The sequence below is a fragment of the Pinus tabuliformis genome, chromosome 6 (genome assembly GCF_031772625.1).
Source record: "Pinus tabuliformis cultivar Carrire ecotype Pingquan chromosome 6, CPIR1, whole genome shotgun sequence".
Classification (NCBI taxonomy): domain Eukaryota; kingdom Viridiplantae; phylum Streptophyta; class Pinopsida; order Pinales; family Pinaceae; genus Pinus; species Pinus tabuliformis.
In genome coordinates this window covers 763,616,090-763,643,886 of record NC_142292.1, presented here as the reverse complement: position 1 = coordinate 763,643,886, position 27,797 = coordinate 763,616,090, and the positions used below count along the sequence as shown (strand labels likewise).

Below are 27,797 nucleotides of genomic sequence, written 5' to 3'. Positions count from 1 at the left end.
TAATGTGGTAATGGAGGGAAGAAGACTTCATGGCCAAGTGGCATGGTCGAAGGGATTCTCTGATGGAGGTGTCCACATCCTGAGTGCATAGATGTGAGGAGGGAGCATTCGTGGATGCATGAGTTATCAAATTGGCCTTGGTTTTTCCATCCCTCTTGTGTGCCTTTTACGTCTTGATTTTTCCTTGTATTATTGCTTATAGCTCAAGGGTTAGAGCTTGCTTTGTATGATGTAGCAATTTATTACGCCTTTAAGATGAGTCACTTTATCGCTCATCGGGGTTAGGACATGCAAGGGTTCGTTCTTTTGATGTAATGGAGCATCATGTCCTTAGAAACCTGATGATGGACATATGAGGCAGGTAGAGCTCATGCTAGGCTTTTGCCCATGTGCTAATCTTATGTCCCGACCATCCTTTGCATTTTGATTTTCTTGTTATTCTGGCCATGTTAATGCTTTTTCCTTTTCTTTTAATTGCATCAACCTCCTAGGGAAAAGTTTATGGGCCCTACTCAAGGTATGTGAACATGTGAGTGCCAAATCCCTAAGAACCAATGACAAGTTGTACCCGAAGAATGGAGATGAGATATAGGGCTTGTAATGTAGGATGGAAGGTGTTAAGTATGATATAGGGAAGATGGAACACACTATCTCAATCATGGCTTCCCAGGTAGTGCCCCTGCTATAACCCAAAGGGCCTTAAGGGAGGTCCCACTGGACTAGGGCTAAATATTAACCCACTTGGTAAGGTGAGAGAACAAGAATACAGTCAAGGTCTGTCAATTTTCCATATCAATCCATTATCCATATTAAATTCACCAAAGCAAACAATTATAAGCACCACCCGATTGCAAAATGATTGAAGTACATTTTGAGTGGTTGCCCACCTTCATCCAAGTGCTAATGCTAATGGGTGAGAAGCACATGGGTGATGCAAGTGGCAAAGGCACATGGCATATCATCATCTAATGGTGGCTCGCAAGCACTGCTGGTTGTCAAATGCAGGAGAACAATTTCCTCCTATGGGGTTACCCATTTTGGTGGGTAACAGGGACAATACAATTTTAGTTGGATTCTGGGAGTTCAATGGAGGTTAGTGAGGTGATGTACGTAGTAGGGCTTGAGAAAAAATTACTCTTGGTATCAGCTATGGAGAACAAGGGTTTTGAGATTGAATTTAGAGGTGGACAAGTACTTGTCAGGTTGAGGGGATCTGACCTTAGCTCGAGGAGAGTAATTGGAGACAGAGAGGGTAACTTGTACTTGTTGAGAGGGCAACTTGTACAAATCCTATTGCGTGATAATGACAACCTGTGTGAGCTGTGGCATAAGAAGATCGATCACTTGCAATATAGAGCTTTACCATTTTTATGGGAGATGGTAATTGGTCTTCTGCAATTCAGTGTAGAGCAAGATAAGGTGTGCAAGGGATGAGCACTTGGCAAGTATGCCAAGGTTGCTCTTTCAAGTAGCGAGAGCAGGTCTAAGTGTGTGTTGGATTTGATACATTTAGATGTCTGTGGTCCTATGTCAGTGGAGTCTGTGATGGTGATATTCATAGATGATTCCTCAAGGAGGACTTGAATATACTTCTTGAAGACCAAGGTGAGGTCTTCAGTTGGTTTTAGGAGTTTAATTCTCTCGTGGAAAACCAGACAGGAAGGAAGATCAAGATCCCGAGCTTGGATAATAGGGGTGAGCATATCTTGAAAGGTTTCAAGAATTTCTGCAAAGAGGTAGGGATTAAGGAGTTGACAATGTCATAATCTGCAACATAATAGAGTGGCAGAGAAGAAAAATAGGGCCATCATTGGGGCAACCAAGGCTATGATCCTTGATTAAGATCTTCCTATGTTTTTATGCGTAGAGGTGTGCAACATTGTTGTTTATTTGTAGAATAGGTGTCCTCACAAGATTTTGGAGGAAAAGACTCATGGGGAGGCTTTCACAGGAGTGAAATTGGAGGCGAGCCAATTTCACATCTTTGTTAGTCTAGTTTATTTCCATATACCTTCAGAGAAAAAGACAAAGTTGGATCCCTCAATAGAGAAGGGCATATTTGTTGTATACAACAAGATGTCGGAGAGGAAGACTTTTAATCAATGATCCTAGACTAAACACATACCCAGCTGTAGATTTACGGTCATCAACCGAACCGGCCCAGTCAGAATCTGTGTAACCACTGAGTATAGGATCGGAACTTCGAGTGTACAGAAGTCCATAATCAGGAGTGCCACGCACATAACGCAGCACACGCTTCGCTGCTATCCAATGATCAGCCTTAGGAGCTGACATGAAGTGGGAAATGTAGCTCACTGCAAAACTGATGTCAGGTCTAGTGGCAGTAAGGTAGATGAGGCTGCCCACTAATTGCCTGAATAAAGTTTCATCCACAAGGGGTGAGGATGACTGAGCTGAAAGTTTGAGCCCTGGTTCCATAGGAGTCGTGGTACGTTTGCAATCTTGCATTTAGAATCTGTCCACAAGATTTCTGGCATACTTGGACTGAGAGAGAAAGATGTTGTTCTCAGTCTACCAGACTTCAACCCCCAAACAGTAATGAAGAAGTCCTAAATCTGTCATATCAAAAGTGCTGCACAAATCTTGTTTGATCCCATGGATCAAATGTGTTGAGCTGCCAGTAATGATAAGGTCATCCACATAGACAACCACAAACAAAATATCATCACCAGTATGCTTGATATACAAGTTTGCATTAGATGGACTCCGCTGAAAACCATGATCTGTGAGGTACTGATCAATTTTCATGTACCAAGCCCGAGGAGCTTGTTTCAGACCATAGAGTGCTTTGACCAATCTACAAAGTTTTTGCTCTTGACCGGCAACCTTGAATCCTGGAGGCTGCGTCATGTAGACTTCTTCCTGTAAGTCACCATTCAGAAAAGCACTCTTTACATCCATCTGATGGACTTTCCAATTGAACTGAGCTGCTAAGGCAAGGACAAGCCGTATGGTACTCATCTTGGCTGTAGGAGCAAAGGTCTCCTCGTAGTCAATGCCTTCCTTCTATGAGAACCCTCGAGCTACAAGGCTAGCTTTATACTTGTCTAGGGTTCCGTCTACTTTGTATTTCACTTTATACACCCATTTGCAGCTAATGGGCTTTTTCCCTGCAGGAAGATCAGAAAGGGTCCAAGTGTGATTCTTCTGAAGACTTTGGAATTCAGCTTCCATAGCCTGTTCCCACTTAGGTGTACCCTTAGCCTCTGAATAGGTTTGAGGCTCAAAAATACTGTGCAGGTTAGCCATAAGAGCAAAATTTACTGTAGACTGCTGTTTGCTCTTATGTCTAGAAGTTCTACCTTCAAGGAGCTCATTATCCCGGAGATCACCAATGGTTTTAGCCCACCATTTAGGTTGGAGAGTAGAGGAACCAATATCAGGAGGAGATGAAGGCGGCTCAGGAACAATAGGAGCAACAAGAGGAGGGTTATTTTCTGGAGGAAGCTCAGGTAGTGCATCATCAAACACTGATGCTGCATCATCCCTCCCATCAGGTGGACCTATCGGAAGAAGAACACTGTGAGGTTGATCCTCAGAACACTGCTCAGAAGGAGGAAACTGAAAGAATCCTCTGTCTTCATCAAATACTACATCATGACTGAAGCTAAGACGAACAGAGGCTATATCTATCAACCTATAGGCCTTGTGATGATCACTGTACCCTGTCATCATGAGTTTCTGGCTTTTGGAATCCAACTTAGAGCGCTTAGCAGCTGGAATCCAAACATATGCAACTGAGCCAAATACTTTTAGGTGATTGATCTTAGGCTTACGGCCAGACCAAACCTCTTCGAGAGTCTTCCCCTTAACAGCCTGAGTAGGTGATCGATTAAGAAGATAGACAACAGTAAATACTGCTTCAGCCCAGAATTTGTTTGGAACATTCCTGTGTTGTAACATGGAACGAGCCATTTCAACAACCGTACGGTTGCGGCGTTCGACAACATTGTTCTGCTGAGGAGTGTAGGGTGTAGTTAACTGACGTTTGATGCCATGAGTATCATAGAAGTTGGAGAAAGCAGAAGAACAAAATTCCCCCCCCGTTATCTGTCCTAAGAGTTATGATATTACAGCCAGACTCTTTTTCAACTAAGGATTTAAACTTTTGAAAGATACTAAATACATCAAATTTATATTTTAGAAAATACACCCACATCTTTCTACTGAAATCATCTACAATAAGCAAAAAATATTTGCACCCAGTAATAGAAGATGTATGCATAGGACCACAAATATCAGCATGAATTAATTGGAGTACCTTAGATGCGCGCCAAGATTCTCCATCCTTGAATGAAGACCGATGTTGCTTGCCAGCTTGATAGGCGCCGCATACTCCCAACTGCTGAGTCTGAATATCAGGTAACCCTGACACAAGTCCCTCTCGAGAGAGCTGAGAGAGATACTGCATGTTTAGATGCCCATATCGCTGATGCCATAGAGTGCTGATAGGAGAAACACGAGCTGCTAGAGCTACTTCTAGAGAATCTCCAGTGTCAAGAAGCCTGTATAGACCATGATCCTCTAGGCCAACAACAACCATAAGACTAGTGTCCCTGTCGATAATGGAGCACTTGTGCGCACTGAACACTACATCAAGCTGAGGAGAGTTCCTCATAATCTAGCTGACAGACAGTAAATTAATTTCCATACCAGGAACATAGTACACATTCAAGAAGATGAGTGTGCGCCCACCAGACTGGATTTGAACTGTACCTTTTCCAACCACTGTGTACTCTTCACCTCCGCCGAATACCACGGAATCATTGAAAGATGAGAAGTCAATAAACCAGTCACCCCTGTGAGAGAAATGGCGTGATGCACCAGAGTCAATGTACTAGGCAGAAGATGGGACATGATCTGAAGACCTTTTAGCCATAAAGGCGTAAAAGGCAGAATCTGTCTACTCGGAATGTTCTGCAACATTCGCTGTCTGATGGGGCCTTCCCTGTTTCTTCTGTTCAGAAGCAATCCTCTGTCGGCAATCTTTCTTCATGTGGCGGAACTTGTGATAGTAATGACACTGCACATTTTTCTTCCTAGTAGAATCAAAAGGCTGAGAAGAACCTTTTTGTTGAAAGGACTGAGAGGACTGGTATTTGGTAGCAAAAGCATTTTCTGAGGAGGCTGATGAAGCACCACTACCAAACTGTTGTTTCCAACGATCCTGCTGCATGAGTTTGGTGCATAACTCAGGAAACTTTAGATCAACATTAGTGGAGGTAATGTTGAGTGTTTCTATGAAGTGCTCATAAGATTGTGGTAGACTTTTCAGAGTGATTACTACCATATCTTCTTCCTCCATGGTCCGACCAATGGCTTCGAGCTGATCTTGAATGTCTTTAATCTTGTTAAGATGTTCCTGTAAAGACATATGTTCGTCCATCATGATGGAGAACAACTGATTCTTTAGAAAGAAAGCTCTGCTCTTGTCCGATGTCTCGTGTAATTCCTTCAAATGTTGCCAGATTTCGGCAGCTGTCTTGCCGGAAGGAATCTGTGGTAGCTAATCATCAGTCACTGAGAGTTTGAGAAGCATAACAGCCTCTCGATTTCGATCATCAAACTTATCTTGATCTGTACCAGGTGTACCAGGACTGAGCTCTTTGCCCAAAACAAGCTGGTCAAGACGCCTATACTAAAAAATGGTCAACATTCGCTATTTCCAGATGTTATAATTGGTGCCATTAAAGCGCTGACTGCCTTCCAACATCAGATTGGTTAGTGAGGCCATCTACACGTTTCCCAAGACACAGAAAACAAAAAACAATTCGGTACAGATTTCAATGCTTCGATACTGGGAAAAAAATTTGCTAATTTAAACCCTAAGCACAGAAAATTCGCCTTTACAAATGCGATATTTTCAGGACTGAAAACGGCTTCAATATTTAAGCCTGATAAAATCCGCAAACTTTGCCCGATGCAACCAATTTCTCTCAATAATTCAAAGTTCAGGCTAAACAGCGGAATTGCAGCCCTGTAAAGCTTCAAGAATCTCCACAATAATCTTCAGAAAACAAAAGATTCGTCCCTGCAAAAGCGAATTTCTCAAAAAAGGCAGAAACTTGATCGTTCTCTGTTTCGGATTCGGACGTTGTCGACTGGGCGGTAGATAATTAGGATGTCATAGAGATTGTATTTGACGGCCACCCTCCAGGTTGGTTATTTTAAAGTGTTACTGAACGCTCTTTCCACTTGGAATAAAAATTCAGTTTTTCCACCCACTCCATGGGAATCGAAACCAAGCAACAACCTTTTCTTCCATGTGAAATGCGGTTCTTTTGCGTCGACTGTACCGGTAGACCCTAGCACATTCAGGCTCGAACGACAACTGCTTGGTGACCAACGACAGGAATTTGACGGAGGGAGACAACGCTTATGCCAATAGTTGCATGTACCCACTCTCAGTTGCTTTTGTCGATTGCCTTGGTGATTGATTCAGTATCACAAATGGTTGTTATAATACCCACGAAGGCGACGACGACAATCCTTTGCAAAAACTGACCAACGATCGTATTATAGCAATGTGATTCTCCCGTGACTTGATCCCGCAGGAGTAGATGCCAATTCAAGAGCAGATGCATACAAAGGTCAAAAAATAAGTTGTAAAAACCTTGTTCGGACCTGACAAATATTCACTGCTCCAAATACGATCTCCAACACCACCGACTTTGAATTACGTCCTTGCTTGCTCAACAGGAACTAGAGTTCATGTCTAGTAATTCAGCATTCATCAACTACATAGGGGTGTCTTTTCACCGAATGAGAATAGAGATTGCAGGGTCACACAGAGAGCTCGAGCTTCTTAAAATAGACCTTCGGTACACACAAAAGTCCACGACCATGAAAATATTCACGTCCAGAGATACTAAAATCCCAACCCCATCCGACGATCAACAACGTCGGATCAAAACAACGGTTGCTCAATTTATTCTCGATGAATGTATCCAGAAAAAAAATTATTTCAAACTGTGAAAAAAATTATTTCAAAGAGCGATTTCGAAATGAAATACGAAATTTTTCCAAACAGTGAAAAAATTATTTCGAAAAAAAACCTGAGCTCCGATACCATAATCAATAAATGAATTGAATTGATTTACATGAGCAAATGAAGCTCAATAAGTAATACAAAGATATTTATAGAAATATAAACATCAAGTTTCTATTTCCTAATAGAAACAACCAGTTTCTTCTAAGAAACTGCTAAAAAGACAAAACTAGAAACAACTAATAAGAATGAGCATTAATCACTAAATAGCATTATTCTAACAACTTTTGTAAGCAGGGATGTTAGATTCGAGGAGGGTAAGATCTTTAGGAGGTCACATGGTATAGTTCCAATAGTGGCAAAGGATTGAGAACGAGAGGCTGCAAAGCCTAATGAAGGGCTAGTAGAACCAGTAGTTGGGACTCAATAGTCTTCTTATCAAGAGGAGGAGCAAGAGGTTCCTTTGAGCTTTGCCAGGAGGAGGTCAATATGGCTAAGAAAACCTTTAGAGATGTTGAGGAGCATTTGGAGGCTCCTAGTAGCATCTTTAGGGAGAGTAGACCACCGTGGAGGCAACATTTTGAGGAAGTCATTTTTGAGTTGAGATGGCTATTTTTGTTGCCAGCATGTGACCTTATTACCCTATTTCGTGGCTTATGTAGTTTGTGGGGCTCTTTAGCATATTTTTGGAGGGAATCAACTCATTGTAGCATTATAAGGGAGTCAAATTCTTCCTTGGGTCATCTTGTCACACATTAGCGTATTATCTTTTGACTTCTATTCTATCTAGTGCACAATGGAGGCCTAGTTGAGCGACTTAGCCTAGGGCTATACTGTTGGTTAATTGAGCTCTTCTTAAGGATTTTTCGTATGAATCTTGGATTATGCATGTAAAGTAAGTTGGTTTATTTATTTTGCCTGTATAATGTTCACAAGAATTGTTGCTATTATTGTTGAGTAGGTTAGTTTAGCAATTTTGTGCATATTTTTGTCGAGATTGTCCTCATTTTTTAAAGATTTGAGGAGGAGAGTAGTTTAAATTCTTCTCCCTTGAATTCCTTGCTAATTGAGAACCATAATTTAAACCCTAGGGAAAGTAGGTTAATTTTCCCTAGGGCATTGGAATCAGGGTTTGCCCCTTTAGAATACCATAGGTTTGGTTTGTTTCTTGGACTCCACTGCATTAGGTGGAGAAGACACTAGTCTTCATCCATCTTGTGGCTAGAATTTTATTTTTATTTCAAATTGTAAAACCCTAGTTTAATTAAAAGTCTCTTGTATTTCATTGCCTTGATATTGGTGATAAATTTTAGCTAAAATGTGTTTAATTAATCTAATTTTGTTGATTGATGAATGTTCTAACCATTGGAATTGATTTAAGGTGCATTCGAAAAGCATTTAATTGGGGTTTTCATGCATTTTTCTGGAAGTATTTAGGGTCGACATTATTGTTTCAATTGCAACTATTGGCTAATCTATCTGTGGAATAGTGCTGGTTTTTTTTTGCTAAGTTGCTAATTTTGTAACCTTTCATCGAGTATAATTTTCATACAATTTGAATGGTTAGTTTTGTTTCTGTAATAAAGTTTTATTTGCTGTCATAAGCTGTAGATTTTGCCCTAGTTTTTTGTACCCTTGTGTTATGTATGCATTGGGTGTGTTTCGAGACTCTATTTGAGAATACCAAGGTCCATGAATCCTTAGATTTGACCCAGAGACACTTTGAACACTGTTGCTTGCATTACACTTCTTCTCCACCTTACCCTAGCCTTTACAAGCATAGGAATTAGTGGGTTATTTTTTAGGATCTTTCAGGGGTACTTAGCTTTAGCCTTTATAGGGTTATTTGACCCCTGAGTCTGTTGATTTTTGGTGGCATCGGATGTGCTCCAAGTCTCAAAATTTGCAGGGAGGCTTAGACAGATGCATTCTCCAATACCCAAAATCATTTTGGGAAATTGCACCCAGAGACAGTTTTATTAAAATAATTGATTATTTTTAATGGGACCCTAAGTCTAAACTTAGGAAATTAAAATAATTAATGGGTATTAATCTAAAATATGGGTGTAATTTCTAGAAGAAGACGAGGATCAAACCAAAATAATCTAAGCCATTGATTAGAAGTTAATCCGGGCTATTGGTTGTCAACATAAAGATATAAGAAGAGGCTTGAGGGGCACTTGGAGAACACACAGAGGGAAGATCAGAAGTTCGATTTTCTGAACCCAAAATCATTTTGGGAAATTGCACCTAGAGACAGTTTTATTAAAATAATTAATTATTTTTAATGGGACCCTAAGTCTAAACTTAGGAAATTAAAATAATTAATGGGTATTAATCTAAAATGTGGGTGTAATTTCTAGAAGAAGACGAGGATCAAACCAAAATGATCTAAGCCATTGATTAGAAGTTAATCTGGGCTGTTGGTTGTCCAACATAAAGATATAAGAAGAGGCTTGAGGGGCACTTGGAGAACACACAGAGGGGAGATCAAAAGTTTGATTTTCTGAAGCAGAGCAGCTACCGAAGAGATTTTCGATAGTGATCTTTTGTAGTGAGGGGCATGGATAGTATTTGAAGGGAAATCTTTCCTGGTCGGAGAATACTCAACAGAGGAGGCAGAGAGAACTCTCAGAGAAGCAGCGCAGAGCCAGAGAGACTAACGCAGAGGCAATGCAAAAGCCTTGAGGGAGTTCGAAATTTGCCAGAGGGTTCGATTTCTGTAGCTAGAAGCTGGGGTGTGAGACCGAGGGAGCAGAAGTTTGAATCTCAGAGGCAAATCGATAAGTCAGGAAGAGTGACGCAGGTCCTAGACAATGTGACGCTGGGCTGACGTAGAAGTAGCTAGGGGTTGTTCATTTAAGGGTTGGATCAACCGGGACTTCTAGTGATAGTGTGAGGTAATCTCACAAATCTCTCTGTTAGTGATATTATCTGTAACTGGATTGCCGGGAAGGCATCAAGAAGTTGTATTCAGAAATTACTACTGCATAATAATAAAACCCTCAGAGCTGCTGCACTGGTTTTCCCGCATTCAGTTTTTCCGGGGACATTTGTCCAAAAATAACTGTGTAGATGTGTGTTTTATCTCTTCCCTGTTCAGTTTCTTGGTTCCACATATAATTTAATTATGTGAAGGTTGTAGTTGTATTTACTTAGATATTTACAGTAGAACACCGTAAATAAATTGCATGGATTAAACAAGTAGGAGAAGTAACATCAATTCACTGTAGTGGGGATTTTGGGTTTAGGAATTTTCACATGGTATCGGAGTTGCAGGTGAAACAAGAGAGCAGTGGAGGAATAGCCCAACGTTGAAGGAAGAAAGGAGTTCGAAATTCCTGCATAGGCAGCAATTCGAATCCCCAGAGTGATTGCGTAGTTGAGGTCAAGAGGTTAAGATTTCTTGGTAAATCTCTCTCTAGGTGAGTCAACAGAGAGGTAAGATTTCCAGATTGAAATCTGTCAGTGGCAAAGGGAGCAGTGCAGCAAAATCTTCAACAAAGAGAGGTTCCTAGTGTGATGCAATTTTCTGTAGGCAATTGCTAGGAAGAAAGACGTCAGAAGGAAGAAGAGAGACACTTGAGGGAATTTCTTCCTCAGAGAATTCCTAGCCAAGGAATTCGATTTCTCATTTAGCTGAGTAGAAACAGGGAGCAGTAGATCTAGTGACTCCAACAGGGAGTGTGTAGGCTAGCCCAGCAGCTGCGCTGGGGAGAGAGTTTGAACCCTAGGATAATTTTTAGGAAAAGAGATAATCCAAAACCCTAGATTCATAGTGGAAAAAGGCCTTAAGTCATGCCACTATACAAGAATCTTTAGATCAATTGTTGAATTGAATTAAGTAAGATTCATAGTTATGCAAATACCATGTTGAGATTCACAAGAAATAGTGAGAGAATCAAATTGTACCAACATAGTGAGAGAATCAAACTGTACCAACACAAAGCCTAATTCTACAATACAAAGAAAATAATCAACAGTAAGGCAATGGCTTGAAGAGATATCACATAAGAGGGGCACAACCTTAGAGAGAGAGGAAACAACCCAAGAACGCATGTGCTAGATAGGATAGTTTTATTAATGTCCAACAAATGACCGCAAAAGTGGGTCAATGGAACGCACAATTACAATCTAGTGTAAAGACAATGTGGGAGTGCGAAAGTATTACTAGATCAATATTGACATTAAGAAGTAAAAAACGAGGAAATGCAAAACTAAATATCTTGTTGGGAATTATAAATATATCTCCATGCCAAATATATAAGAAAGTGTAGATGTCATGATATAACAGGGTAACCAAAGATTAGGTCTAGGCACTGCACAGGGGAAGGAAAGAAAGCCAAATCTTGGTAGTCTTGATGATCGAGGGTGAGGGAGGGGACCGGAATGTGAGATCCTTGTCATAATTGTTAGTCATCATAAAGGGGTTGATGCTTTGGTGGTGGATGATATCCCTTAGGAGTGCTCAAGGTTGAGGTGACTTAGCTAAATGATTTGAGGGAGAATTAGGAAGCGTTTCTCTCTTATCATCCAAAGTTGAGGGAAAGAAACTCTAGATAAAGGCATGGTTGCTTGGATGAAAATGTTGTGTAGTTTCACAGTTGGGTGTGCCTAGGCTCTATGTCTATGTGTTAGATATGGATGTGTGATGTGTGGCCTTGACCTCTTATTCTTTACAAGGACCAATGATTTCCCCCCTTGGAGGGGTAGATGTTGATGAAACTGGAGAGGGCATGTCATTGATTTGTGATTTGAAGGATTTTGGTCCTCTACCCATCGCTTATTCCTTGATAAGATAAGGCAACTTCAAAGTGAGAAGTGATCTTCTTGGAACCCTTAGGCCAAGATGTGGCTTGCAAAGATTGAGATACATATTTGAGCACTTATCTCATGAAGAGAGCTTGGCACATTTGGTTTGGATATCGAGATAAAATGTTGAGTGAACCCCTTGAATCTTGATAAAGGCAATGGTTTTGGCCATTGATCTTATAGTAGAATGGGTATCAAACAAGGAGATCCATCTTCATCTTTGGTTGATGTGGGTGGCAAAGTTCGTAGGTCATGTCAGTGATTGGTACACGGTGATCTGTCTCTTTTTGGAGCTTGTAAGGGGGGTCTTGAGAGTGTGCATCTAGTGTCTCCATGTGTATGGAGGGTAACCAATGATTTTGTCCCGCAACTCCAGGAGTGCTCCAAGCGAAAAATGATCTTTGGTTTAAGGTGCCATGGTGGTGCGGGTTAGGTGACATGAATGTGTAATCTTTAAATGATATGGATGGCGTGATTCAGATCCTTCTTATGTTATTGGAGTTAGCTTGGCACATCTAAAGAGTACCTGAAAGGGGCTAAGCAATTTGGAGAGGTAAGGATACCTATCTCTCCTAGATGCTTAGTCCCCAACTTTTTGAACTTTGCATAGGAAAAAGACTAAATGAATGATGACCTCAAAGTGAAAAGGATGGGCATGGGCTAGGGGATCATGCTCATAGCAATGCATGATCCGCCCAAGAAGAAGGGTATAGACTCTTGGTATTGATCCAGTCAATTTGTAACAAATTTAATCCCCATATCATTGAGCCATAAAGCACTGTTAACCTTCTTTTCAACAGGGGTACCTATAACAATTGAAGTGTTTTTTTGATAGTTGCCTTACATTTATTTAGTATGCATTGCGTGAAAAACTTCTTATGGCTGTGACAAGGACCAACTTGTTCTTCAACCTCTTCATCCTTAGAAATATGGAGGTTTTTGCTTTGATTCAGTAGAAGAAGAAATTCCAGAGTTGCAACAAGGATACTATTCAATTGTGAAGAGGGGTCATACTTTAGTTTCTATAGGCAGAAGTCGGGGTTTCTATGTAATAATTGCGGAACAGGAAAGGTACCTTTTCAGTCCCGTTATAGGCCATGTTTCATGCCAATCTTGAGCATCTAGTTGGGATCTATGTTTAACAATGAGATTTGACAATAGAACTTAAGGAGTCAATCATAGTGGATAAGGCACACATTCAGAAGGATATTCATGGTGGGAGTATACTCTATTCTAGGCATGCTGTTTGAAGTAGGCTCACACCTGCTATACTTCAAGAGCAGTCCATTGTTAGAGCTATGGTTTGCTTCCATCTTCACTCCAGCTTTGTGCTAATCATAGTAGGCGATGGATACACATTTTGTGGAAGCAAACAACCACTACAGTTGGCATTAATGTTGCAAACATCGACATGAGATAAAATTGACAAGGGCCTAGGAAACCAAAAAATTGTAAAAATATTGGTAAAAATCGACAAACATCGGCATAATTAAGATTCCACCCAAATATCAGTAATAATCGAGAAACATTGGCTAGGCTAAAAATTTGTGATTTTGCAATAAAATTAGAATGTTTGAAACACTGGTTGGCATTTCTAGCCAATTATCACAAAGAGATCCAATGCTGAAAAATTAGAACTTCTGCAGACTGGTTCCTGTTGATCACTCCGTGTCAACTACCTTATACACATTTTTTGTTGTTGTAAAGGATTCCTTCATGTTTGAGCAGTGAAATATCCTGGATTCATCATCGTCAGTCGTCAGTTTATTAGAGTTGTAAACCCATTTTGCAAAATTTTAATTAAACAATGCTAGTAAGACCATATATGTATGTGAGAATCCAGGTAAGCCTATTATTTTGGCGACGAATTTTATCCTAGGAGGTTTTCCATCTCACTGATTCATCTGTGTTTCTAAACACGGATGATCGACATAGTTTTCCCCTCTAGCCTCACCCCTAAGCTAGGGTGGAATTTATCGTCAAGGTCTTAAGTGAGTCCTAGTTTTTTAGTCAAGCCTTTTGTAAAAGTGATTTGGGAATAATTTAAGCTAATTGGCTAAATTATTTTATTACAAATCACTTGGTCTACTAGATCATATTGAGTCTCAAAATTGGGTAATAAATTGAGGGTCTATAACGAATGGGTGTTCCCCCTTTGAGGGTTGAAATGTAGTTGTCTTATGTAAAAAATATTTTAGTGCATGGTCTCTCGTACTTAGACACCATGGCTAAAATATTAGAGGGTGGAAAATTATTAATCCCCTAAGTGTCAATTAATTAAATTTTCTAGCAAAAATAATTTTTTTTGTTTGTAAAAAAAGGTAGATTCTATTACTTCGAAGTAGGATATTTACAAACTGAAATGGATGGCACGAGCAAAGTGCTCCAACACCAAAGCCAAGCTTTCTTTTCACTAATTATACAAAACAAGCTTTTCTTGCCTTTGCTGAAGAGTTTTTTACAAAAATTGTTCCACATTGACTCAATTGGTTTTCTAATTTCACTTCTGCAACAATAAACAAAAAGGCTCCTTCCCCTGAGTTTAGTAGATGGATTTGATCTGTTGGTAGAGGAAGGATAGCTTCTGTGAGTGCCAAAAATGTCCCTCGAGTTGGTGATGCATTGATTGAGAGACGTGCGGAACACCATGCGGTTGACTTTGATATCATGTGGGTCGTTGAGAGCAATAAACCTCCATATATTTGGAGTAGGTAACGTAAAAGGCATACCAAAAAGGGAGTTCATACCAGAGAACATTAGGCAGTTACCTCCACAGGGTCTTCGTCCAAGCTTATAGTCTTTTCTTGCGTATTGCCTGCTTGAGCCTCAGTTGGAGTATGGTGGCTGGATGAGGTGACTGCGGTTTCTTTTTTGACACTTGGAGAACCCTCACCACTAGCCATACGATTTTTGAGCAAGGCGTAATGAGGCGAATCCCGAGTGACAAAATGTCAACGGTGTACCGACTTCACATACACCGTGAATTTGTCTGTGACCATGTCAACGGAGAGGATACATGGAGGAGCAGACAAGACCTCGGTTGGATGGTTATCCTCGGCATATGAATGTTTCCATAATCCTCGTAAGCCGCAGTATTAACATGATCAGTCTCGGATCCATAACCATCTTGACATTCTCATGATTAAGATAATCCAAGTGATGTCTCTGTTATAGTCTCAACATAATGCGAAGTAGTGACAAGGGTTATAAGCTTTGACAAGGGTTTCAATGGTCTAAGATCCTACAGGTCATGGTGACGTCACAACAACATATAGTTGTTATCCTACTCAACATTCTTATGGTCACAGGTGTAACACTTCTTGTTAACATTCCAGATAAGCGAAGTATTTGTTGACATATATCTCAGTAGTATTGTGTGAAGGTCTTGCAGTGTTGCAACAATAGTGACCTTAACTGATGGTACATCAATGTTGATCTTAGTAAAGGAGCAAGGATGATCTCAGTGAAGTTGCAGCAGCAGTAATAAGGATGACCTCAGCAGTGAACAAAGGAAGGGATTGATGATCTTGGTCTTGGAGAGGCAGTGTGTCAAGGGTCATGGTCTTGGTATTCGTCAATGGAATCTCTATAAGAAGAATTTTGCATGGGTTTTCCTCTCCAAGAGGGAGAGGTTTTGGCCCTGGTAGTAAGCCAAATATTTGTGTTCTTGTCTCTTTTGTTTTTGGTAGCAGTTTGATGAATTAAACACACACACTAATAATGAATGCAATATCAAGCTAAGATAAATTGTTTAAGTACTTCACAAATTGTTATCATATAAAGAAGAATCACTCATAATTATGTATGCCCTAGATTCTTCAACAATTAAGAGGGAGTGTTGAATTTGTAACTATGGTCGGTCTTCCTAATGTATTTTTGGTCGCTTGATGTAATGATATTTATCATTGTAAAGCATATTTATAAATGCTTGAGTCAAAGGAAGATTTATTTTGGATGTTCTAGGCGCATAACTGGTGACAAGAAGAAGTTCATCTTGCTAGACAAGAAGGATGGAAATGTGACTTTTGGAAGTGGATTTGCTAAAATTGTTGGTAAAGGCACAGTGAGTCTCGTCAGTGGCAAGGGAAAAGCACAAAATGCACTATTCATTGGAGGACTTGAGCACAATCTTTTAAGCGTCAGTCAAATTGTTGGGTGTGGAGCCTGATTATCTTCTGTATTCAAAGGTCTCAGCTGGATGTATACCCCAGGAATATTGTACACCCCTGCACGCTGGGGGGTGCAGGGGGGACTTGTCCCCCCCGCAGGGGTTTGGGCCCCCCGGCTGTGGGGTCCAGGGGCAGCGCCCTTGAAGCTAAAAATAGATGTAAAATTGCCTTGTAAAAGTCTAGTAATTTCTAGTCAATCTGGGCCGTTCATTAGGCAGATGATCTGACGGTAGATGTTTAGTTTAGGGTGTTTTGCCCTAGAAGGCAACCCCTCACTATATATGAGGGAATTGTATTGCGTTTATGCATCTCTGTATTCTGAGTGAGGAAGAGAGAGGAGATTGAGAGCGAAGAGGGTGTTACAACGGATTTGTTGTAGGTTGTATCTCTTCAATTTGCTGGATAATATAAAAGGAAGGACTGGTTGTTTCTTTGTGGACGTAGCTCAAACTGGGTGAACCACGTATATCTATGTCTCTCTTGTTTTATGCGTTTTTTGTGTTTATATTTCTGCAATATTTTATGTGTTCCATTGCTCTGTAATATATAATTTTCTAACAACTGGTATTAGAGTCGAAGGTCTATTTGGCTGATAAACTCGCAGGAGAGAAGGATTCCTGGTTCGAGTGGGAGCAATGGCGGAAGATGGTAGGTTTAGGGTCGAAAAATTTAACGGCCAAAACTACCAGCTATGGAAGATGCAGATGGAAGATTATCTGTATCAGAGAGATCTGTACCTACCATTGAGCGGAAAGACAAAGAAGTCGACGAGTATGACAAACACAGAATGGATTATTCTCGACAGAAAGGCACTTGGAACAATACGGCTATGCCTAGCATCATCGGTAGCGTTTAATATTTCAAAGGAAACGACAACAGAGGGTTTCATGTCGACATTGGCCAAATTATATGATAAACCCTCGGCCTCAAATAAGGTATTTCTTATGAAGCGTTTATTTAATATGAAGATGTTAGAAGGTGGATTTGTCGCTAATCATTTAAATGATTTTAATATAGTTACAAGTCAGTTAAGTTTTGTAGGGGTAAATTTTGATGATGAAGTTAGGGCTCTGTTATTTCTGTGCTCATTGCCAGAAAGTTGGAATGGTTTAGTTATGGCCATTAGTAACTTTGTCTCTGGATCTAGTACTTTAAAGTTTGATGATGTTGTCGATGCAATCCTTAGCAAGGAAATGTGACGGAAAAGCTTCGGTGAGACATCAGGTAATGCTTTGACTGCAGAGACTAGGGGAAGAAAAATGGAAAGAGGAAAGAGCCCAGGATATCACAGTAAGTCAAGAAAAGGTAGATCCAAGTCCAGATCGGGGATAGTGTGCTAGAAATGCGGGAAGAAAGGACACCTGAAGAAAGATTGCAAGTCTCGGAAGGGAAAAGAAGGAGACGCGCAACAAGAAACTAATCATGAAGTGAATGTAACAGGTGATGTGTTGCAAGATGCTTTGATTCTTTCATTAGAAAATATTATTGATGCCTGGGTGGTAGATTCAGGGGCCTCATTCCATGCCACACTTGATAAGAAATATTTTCATGATTATGTTCAAGGAGATTTTGGACAGGTTCGATTGGGTGATGATAAACCCTGTAAAATCGTTGGAATGGGTACAGTTTTCATAAAACAACAGAATGGAAATCAATGGCTATTGAAGGAGGTAAGGCAAGCTCCAGATCTGAAGAAAAATCTAATTTCAACAAGGCAGTTGGGAGGTGAAGGTTGCATAACTACTTTTACAGATAAACCCTGGAAGGTCACTAAAGGATCCCTAGTAATAGCGAAAGGAGGAAAGGTTGGTACATTGTATTTATGCAATGGTATTTGTAATTCTGTTAATGCTTTAACTTCTACAGGAGAAGATACAGCATTGTGGCATCATAGGCTCAGGCACATGAGTGAGAAGAGGATGCAGATTCTTCACTCAAGAAATTTGTTGCTAGGTTTGAAGCATGTTGATTTAAAATTATGTGAGAATTATGTTTATGGAAAACGGAAGAGAGTCGGATTCCTTAGAGTTGGGATAGAAAAGAAAAGTGAAAAATTAGAGCTTATGCATACAGATGTATGGGGACCTGCTTAGGTATCATCTCTTGGTGACTCTCGTTATTATGTTACTTTTATTGATGATGCAACTGGAAAAACCTGGATTTATTGTATTCGAAATAAATCTGATGTATTTGATACTTTCAAGAAATGGAAAGCTTTGGTTGAAAATGAGACAGGAAAAATGTTGAAGTGTCTCAGATCAGATAATGGAGGTGAATATTGCAGCAAAGAGTTTGATAGGTACTGTTCAAAGAATGGTATTCGTAAAGAGAAGACAGTTCCAGGAACACTAGAAGAAAATGGCGTGTCAAAAAGGATGAACAGGACAATCATGGAGCGTGCAAGGCGCATGAGATTGCATGCAGGATTGCTTTTACAATTTTGGGTAGATGCTGTAGATACTGCTATTTATCTAATAAACAGAGGGCCTTCAAGTTCCTTGGATGGTGGTATTCCAGAGGAGGCATGGACAGGTAAAAAGGTAAATTACTTTTTTTTAAAGACTTTTGGTTGTGAAGCCTTTGTCCACATTAACAAAGAAAATAGAACAAAGCTTGAGGCAAAATCAAAGAAATGTACCTTTATTGGATATGGTGTTAATGATTTTGGTTATCGCTTTTGTGATTATGAAAAACACAAAATCATTAGGAGCAGAGATGTCATATTCAATGAAAAGGTTTTGTATAAGGATCAGCGTCAGGAAAAGAAATAGGAAAAATAAAACAGAGAATACACAGTGCTTTACGATATCACAGGAAAAGTGATGGTACCTGAAAATCATAATGATCAACAGCCAGAACAACAACCACAACAACACCAAGCACTTCAAACACCTGAAAGTGGTGTTAAAAGATCTACTAGGATAAGTAGACCCCCGATACTCTCCTTCATTATATTATGTATTGTTGACTAATTCTGGTGAACCAGAATGTTATGAAGAAGCAGTGCAGGTAGAAACCAGGAAGAAGTGGGAGCAAGCCATGAAAGAAGAGATGAACTCCTTAGCACATACCCAGACTTGGGACTTAGTCAGGTTGCCTGCAGGTAAAACAGCTTTGCAGAATAAATGGGTTTACAAGTTGAAGGAAGAAGATGGAGGTAGAAAATGGTATAAAGCTAGACTTGTGGTGAAAGGGTTTGCACAGAAAAAGGGTATAGACTTTGATAAGATATTTTCTCCTGTTGTGAAAATGACTTCATTCAGAACTATTCTAAGTCTAGTAGTAGCTGAAGATTTGCATCTTGAGCAGTTAGATGTAAAGACAACCTTTCTCCATGGGGATTTGGAGGAAGAGATATATATGCAGCAGCCACAAGGATATGAGGTAAAAGGGAAGGAAAAACTAGTGTGCAAGTTGAAGAAGAGCTTGTATGGCTTAAAATAGGCTCCAAGGCAGTGGTATCTAAAATTTGACAGGTTTATGTTTGAATAAGGTTATACTAGGGGTCACTCTGATCATTGTGTTCATCTCAAAAGGCAAAATGATGACAACTATATTATATTGTTATTGTATGTAGATGACATGCTTGTTGTGGGTTCTAACATGCAGGAAATAAATGTGCTGCAAAGGAAATTGGCAAACTCATTTGCAATGAAGGATTTGGGTGCTGCAATGAAAGATTTGGGTGTTGCAAAACAAATCCTTGGTATGAGAATAACTAGAGACAGGAAGAATCGCAAATTAACATTGTCTCAAAGTGAGTATATAGAAAATGTGTTGAAAAGGTTTAATATGCAGAATGCAAAACCAGTTAGTATACCTTTGGCTAGCCATTTCAAATTAAGTAAGGAGGCGTGTCCCAAGGCTAAGGAAGAAATGGCTCATATGTATGAAGTTCCATATGCATCAACAGTTGGAAGCTTAATGTATGCAATGGTTTGCACAAGGCTTGATATTGCACATGCAGTGGGAGTTGTAAGCAGGTACATGAACAATCCAGGAAAAGAACATTGGATGGCAGTGAAGTGGATTCTCAGGTATTTGAGAGGTACCACAAATCAAGCATTATGCTTTGGTGGTTCAAACATTGCTCTACAGGGATATGTTGATGCAGATATGGTAGGTGACAGAGATAACAGGAGGAGCACTACAGGATATGTATTTACTGTAGGTGGAACAACTGTCAGTTGGGTTTCAAAAATCCAAAGTGTTGTTGCAATTTCAACAACAGAAGCAGAGTATGTTGCTGCTATAGAGGCTAGTAAAGAAATGATTTGGTTACAAAGGTTTCTGGATGAATTGGGTAAGAAGCAAGAGTTGGGCAGGTTATACAATGACAGCCAGAGTGCCATACATCTTGCAAAGAACTTTGCATTTCATTCCAAGACCAAACATATACGGCTCATGTACCATTTCATACGGTCAGCATTGGAAGATGGACAATTGAAGCTGGAAAAGATACACACTAGCTAGAATCCTGCAGATATGCTAACAAAAGCTGTAACCAGAGAGAAACTGAGAATCTGCTCAGTTTCAATTGGTCTTTAAGTATGATGAAGAAGATGAGAAACAACCAGGTCCAAAGTGGAGTCATTGTCTAGCAAATGAAGCAGCAGTGGAGTTGCTATAATCAGTCTCCAAGTGGGAGATTGTTGGGCGTGGAGCCTGATTATCTTCTGTATTCAAATGTCTCAGCCGGATGTATACCTCAGGAAGATTGTACACCCCTCCACGCAGGGGGGACTTGTCCCCCTCGCGGGGGTTCGGGGGCAGTGCCCCCGAAGCTAAAAATAGATGTAAAATTGCCTTGTAAAAGTCTAGTAATTTCTAGTCAATCTGGGCCGTTCATTAGGCGGATGATCTGATGGTAGAAGTTATGTTTAGTTTAGGTTTTTTTGCCCTAGAAGGCAACCCCTCACTATATATGAGGGAATTGTATTGCATCTATGCATCTCTGTATTTTGAGTGAGGAAGAGAGAGGAGATTGAGAGTGAAGAGGGTGTTACAGTGAATCTGCTGTAGGTTCTATCTCTTAAGTTTGCTGGATAATATAAAAGGAAGGACTAGTTGTTTCTCCGTGGACGTAGTCCAAACTGGGTGAACCACGTATATCTGTGTCTCTCTTGTTTTATGCGTTTATATTTCTGCAATATTTTATGTGTTCCATTGCTCTGTAATATATAATTTTCTAACAATTTGTGGCCAAGGACATTATATAATTTTAGTGCCAAGGATTGTGAGATAAGAAGGTCTTCTTTAGGAAAGCTTGTGGGAAAAGGAGTAAGAACAACAAATAATGTATACATGCTCAGTGAAATTCAAGAAGAAAAATGTTACGTGATTCAAGTAGATGAAAGCTAGTTATGGCACAAGCGATTGGGACATCTAAACTTTGACAATTTGGCGAAGATCAACAAACTCAAGCATTGAGAGGCACTCCCATAACTTTAAAACTTGAAAAGGCTATTTGTGCACCATGTCAAAATGGAAAGCAAACAAGGACCAACTTCAAGACAAAGGAATGCTCATCATTAAAGCGTTTAGAAATCATTCATGTAGATCTGTGCGGGCCAACCGTAACTCCAACTCTTCAAGGAGAAGGGTACTTTATATTTTTCATAGATGATTATACTAGAATGATGTGGGCATTTTGTATAAGATATAAGCCAGAAACTCTAGAATGTTTTAAAACCTTCAAAGCAGTAGCTGAAAATGAAAGTGAGTCAAAAATCAGATGTTTAACGATAGATAGAGGTGGATAATTCCCCTAAGGGGAATTCATTGAAATTTGGGAAAAACATGGAATCAAGAGGGAACTATTTGTTGCTAAGACTCCACAACAAAATGGAGTGTTTGAAAGAAAGAACAAATCCTTAGAAGATACTGCAAGAACAAGGCTATTAGCAGTTGACTTACAACCTAAATTTTGGAGAGAAGCAGTTGGGAAACAATAAATACTATTGGTAGGGCACAACTTTGAGCGAATAGTGACAAAACGCCATATGGATTATGGAAAGGAAGACCCGCTTCAGTGAAATATTTCAAAATATTTGGAAGTAAGGGCTTTATGAAGATCAATGATGATTCACTAGGCAAGTTCGATTCTTGAATTGATGAAGGAATATTTCTTAGATATTCTACAGGAAGAAAGGCCTACAAATGCTACAACAATCGTTTGCGAAAGGTAGTTGAAAGTATTGATGTAAAGACTAATGAGGCTCTTCCTGAAAAAGGAGTTGAAGTCAATGGAGAAGATCATATTCTTGGAGAACCTGAAGAAGATACTGCAAAGGAAGAAAAGGAGCAAGAAAATCAAAAGGAACCATCTCAAACTCCATCAAGGGTAAAATTCGTTCAAAAGCATCATCCGGAAGATCAAATTATTGGTGATGTAGATGATGGAATACAAACTTGAAGGAAGATGACAAATACACCAAAAAGGAATGATGATTCCCTACTATCCACGATATAATGAAAAAATTTCACTCAAGCTAGTAAGCATCCCCATTGGATAAAAGCAATGGAAGAAGAGATGCATCAAATTGAAAAGAATGGAACATGGGAGCTAGTGCCTCATCCAAAGGACAAGAATGTCATAAGAACCAAGTGGGTGTTCAAGAACAATATGAATGAAGAAGGATAAATCGTCAGAAAAATGGCAAGGTTGGTGTGCAAGGGGTACTCTCAAATTGAAGGAAGTGACTTTGAAGAAACCTTCACTCTCGTAGCCTGATTGGAAGCTATATGGATGTTTTTGGCACTTGCTTGTTCAAAAGGCTCCAAACTTTATCAAATGGACGTAAAATCCACGTTTCTAAATGGTGACCTAAAGGAAGAAGTATACATGGAACAACTAGAAGGGTTCGACTTAGCAGAAGGAAAAGATTAAAGAAAGATCCATGAGCTTTGTAAGGTAGACTTGATCATTGTATTCAACAACAAGGCTTCAAGAAAGGAGTTGCCGAAAGCAATCTTTATATGAAGATGGACAAAGACAATCTGCTGATCACACTTGTATATGTAGATGATCTGATTTTTGGAAGCAATAATGGTAAAATGAGTCATGAATTTTCCCAAAATATGTCAAAGGAATTTGAAATGTTGCTGATTGGTGAGTTATCTTACTTTCTTAGAGTTAATGTAACTCAAACCAAAGCAGGTATGTTCCTATTGCAAGCAAAATATCATAGAGATATGCTCAAGCGATTTGGGATGGAAGAATGTGCTATTGTGAGCACACCTATGACTATAGGTTGCAAGCTAAGTAAGGATGATGAATCTCCTATGGTGGATGCTACTCTTTATAGATCAATGATTGGAGCCCTCTTATATTTGACAACTTCACGACCAGACATCATGCAGGTAGTAGGAATGGTGGCAAGATTCCAATCAACCCCTAAGGAATCTCATATGCTAGCTGTAAAGAGAATCCTCAGATATCTGAAAGGCACTCTTGATTTTGGATTATGGTACCCTAAGAGCACAACTCTTACCTTGACAACATATTGATGCAGATTGGCATAAAGCGTTGATGATTGAAAAAGTACCAGTGGGAATGCATTCTTCTTGGGAGATTGTCTTGTATCTTGGCTTAGCAAGAAACAATCATCCATATCTCTCTCCACAATTGAAGCCGAGTACATAACCGCTGTAGATTGTTGTACACAAATCCTATGGATGAAGGAAGCCTTGAAGGATGTCAACATAGAAACAAATCAACCTATCACCATCTATTGTGACAACACTAGTGCAATCAACCTCTCAAAGAATCCAGTCATGCATTCAAAGACAAAACATATCCCAATCAAGTATCACTTCCTCCGAGAACAGGTTGCAGAGAAGAACATTAAAATGGAGTATGTCAACACCAAGGAACAAATTGCAGATATCTTCACAAAACCCCTACCTCGAGAAGCATTTGAACATCTTTGTCAAAAGATGGGGTTATCTCTCTCACATCCCATTAGATCATTCAAGGTTGCTGGGGAGCGACCCTCCCCCCGAATCCGAACCTGAAGTGCGTTCCCTTCGAGGGCGACCTCGAGAGTATGCTCCCTAATTTTGTTTTTTGCTCCCTAGCTTTTTTAGCAATTTTGTTTTTGCAAACACGTTCCAAATGCAATTTTTTTTCAAAGAAACCAATGTTGCATGAACTAGGGATGAAGCAGGGACAAGATAGATACTTGTAGAAGATATGGAAACATGTAAATACCATCCAAATTACCAAATTACATGTAGAAGATATGGAAACATGCATATTTGTACATAAATCAAGATATATATGGGCATCCATTATAGATTAATAATTAATTATAAGAGCATCAACCATCTAGAATCTAGATTCTTCTCGTCTTGTCTAGTCTTTGCCTCTACCTCGATTGTCTAGGGATATTAGTCAACGTTGCCCAATTTTGATCAAACTACCTAATCCTAAGCCTTAAAATATGGTAGAAAAAGCTTAACATGCTTGATCGTTGATTTTGACTTGATTGAAAGGTAATTTTTCTGCTAAGGGCATGACAAAGGAGTTCAACAATTAACACTACTGACACTAGGGTACATATAGGGCTTGGTGCTCTTGATTAAATGCCAATCACATACCTTGATACATGATATAATCTTATGAAATGCCACAATCCCATTGATCCTGAATTCCTGAAAACTGTTAAGTCTGCTGAATTTTGAATAGAATATGAAATTCTATTTCTCCATATGAAGTCTGATGAGGCTGGAACCACTCTCAAACATCTTGAGTCATTTCATGGTAATGTTAAAAATTTAAGTAAAAGGATGAAAATGAAAGATAAAGGAAGCATCTAGGAAGCATTTAGGAAGCATCTAAGGAGCATCAAGGGAGCACCTTCAGAGTGTCCGAGAAGCCCCAACCCAACTTAAGTGAAAGAAAAAATTAAAAAATAATTTAGAACTTTGTGGAACCGTCCATCTCCCTTTGGATCCTTATGGATCCGAGCCCGATCTGAGGTGGATCCACGTCTGAATCGCAGTTCAGAAATCCAGAACCGTGGGTCCGGCCTGCGCGGTTTCGAATTCATCGGAACTGTCTTTGCCGACCCGATTTGCGGTTCCAGATTTCTGAACCGTGGATTTGACGATGGATCCCCCACGAATCCGTATGGGACACTTTCCCAGTTTGGATTCTTGGGGGAGGGGTGTGTTTCGTGCAACATTGAAAGAAACAAGAATTTTTGAGTGGGGCAGCCTAATGATCAAGTATAACACTAGTATTGATATGCAATTCATGGCAATGCTAAATTCTTAAAGTAAAAGGATCATCCTTTAAATTTTTTACATTACCATGAAATAGCTCTGGATGTTTGAGAGTGGTTCCAACCTCATTGGATTTCATATGGGGTAAGTAGAATTTTAGATCTCACTCAAAATCCAACAAAGTTATCAGCTTTTCAGTGTTTTAGGATTGGGGATTGTAATTTTTCCATTGGATTTTGTTATGTACTAGGGTGTGGACCTCGTATTTAATCAAGAGCACCAAGCTCTCTATGTACCTTGATGTTAGTGACATTGGTTGTGGAACTTCTCTATCATGACCTTACTAAAAATGTACCCATCACTCAAACAAAATCTTGACTTGACATGCTATGTTTTCTCTATCTATCTTATGTAATGCTTAGAGGGTGATATTAATGACAAAGATCCCAAGATAGGCAATGATTTTGATGATATGTAGGTATTTGTTGTAGCATGATTTTTTTGGATGCTAGAGGCCATCTAGAGCTTGTTTGTTGATGTATTTTCAGTTCAGAGATGGATTGCACTCAATGCTATTTTGGTTATGTGCACCCTTACATGCTATATAAATGAAACTTGTAACTTGTGGACTTGTGGTTGATGAAGATTGTAAGAACTAGATGATTGATGTTATGTTGTTTAATCCATGTTTTTATGTTTTTTTATCACTAATTCATCATTCTACATGCTTTTGTTGACATATATGCATCAAAATATATAAAACTATATATTATATAAAATTCTCTCCCGACTTGGGAGCTTTTGAAAATGTCGCTCCTTGCTCCCGCTACAACTCCCGCTTCCTGCTTCCGCTCCCGCTCCTGAGAAACCATGAGAGCATCCCTTTACTATTGATGTCAAAAGCGGAGAATATGACAGTGGGAGCAACATGATGACCGGGGAGCAACATGATGACAGGGGGAGCAACATATTAGGAAGTTGTTGCCATTAATAACAAAGGGGGAGATTGTTGGAAGAAATTCTTGTTATTGATGTCAAAGTGGACATCATCTCGAAAAAATTAGTGCATAGACTTGTAGAGGGCTTCAAGGCCTTTCCAATGAGCATTTACTTTCCCTCTAACTCCTATTCATTGAGGATATTTTGAAATTTTAATTTAAAGGATCAAAATCTTTATTTTTCCTCATGTAGGCCTACATAAACTCAGGTCGACCCCTTAACCAAGAGACATATCAATTCACATATGGGAAAACCACTATATATTGGCATAGATGTTTCCTCCATTCCATCATCCAATTCGGCTAAGAAAGCAAGACAAGAGGAGATACGAGCCTAAGGTAGGAGAACAAGAAGTTCACAACTCGTGAGCTTGGGCAAGGGTTATACTTTTCTGTGGGTTTTGGCATCTTGGAATCAATCTTAAGCACACACTTCAGCATTTTGGAGCAGGCTTCTTCTCTTCTTTTGGAGCAGATCACTCAACACCTTGAAGACAAGACCTTGGCCCTCCTTGAACACAGAACTAGGCCTTTTTTGATCACACCTTCAAACCTGTGGCATACCTGTAAAGTTCGGACCTTGTGGCATAAAAATTCGAACCTGTGGCATACCTGTAAAGTTCGAACCTTGTGGCATAAAAGTTTGAACCTTGTGGTATACCTGTAAAGTTCGAACCTTTGGCATACCTGCCACATAGAAGTTCGGATCTGTGGCATATAAAGTTCGGACCTGTGGGACCTGTGGCAAAGAAGTTAAGATCTGTGGCATAAAAAGTTCGAATCTGTCCTTTGAATTTCGGGTCTGTGGCATCTCAGACTTGTAGGCTTATACTTTTGACCTGTGGCCCTTCTTCACATAGTACTCCAGAATGATCAGAATTTGTTGAAGACATTGTTTGGTAATTGGGCATCCTTTGAGGCAGACTTTTGGGCATCTTTTGAGCAGCCTAGTGACACAAGCAGACTTGCAGTCACAGATACAGCAGATGTGAGAAGCAATCTTGGAACAAATCTTGGGATCTTGACTTTTGATCATTGTTGACAGACTTAGATCCCCTTGAAAGCAGAATTTGGCACCTCTTGTAGCAGCCTCCTTGGAGCGTCTTATAGAGGTATCTTGAAGAACTATTCAGATCATTTGAAGCAGTTTTTTTTCTATGAAGAATTCTTGGATCAGTTAAACATTGTTGGAGCTGTTCTTGGATGCCCTTGTTGAAGACTTGAAGACTGTATTGGAGCAGACATCCTTGGAGAAATTCTTAGAGCATTGAAGATTGTTGAAGATTTGATGAAGACTTGAAGGAACACTCTTGGAGATTTGAAGTAAGTATTACTTGTAAAAGATTGATTTGACCAAGTTGGAGCTTGGAGTTGAAAGGATTGGAGTCTTGATTTTTGACCAAGTTGGAGCTTGGAAGCTGTTGAGAGGATTGGAGTCCTCATTTTGACCAAGTAGGAGCTTGGGTCTGTTCAAGGTTGGAACCTTGAAAAAGTCAAAGATATTGTTGTACAGGTTGGAGCCTGATTTGTTGTACAAGAGGATTGGAGTCCTCACCATTTTGATTAATAAAATTATTTTTG

At 39.7% G+C, this 27,797-nt stretch overlaps 1 protein-coding gene across 8 annotated transcripts in view; it reads left to right on the top strand.

Moving 5' to 3' along the window:
• LOC149260954 (uncharacterized) overlaps window positions 1-27,797 on the top strand; it is an 81,115-nt gene that overhangs the window by 49,170 nt on the left and 4,148 nt on the right. The window lies entirely within an intron of this gene.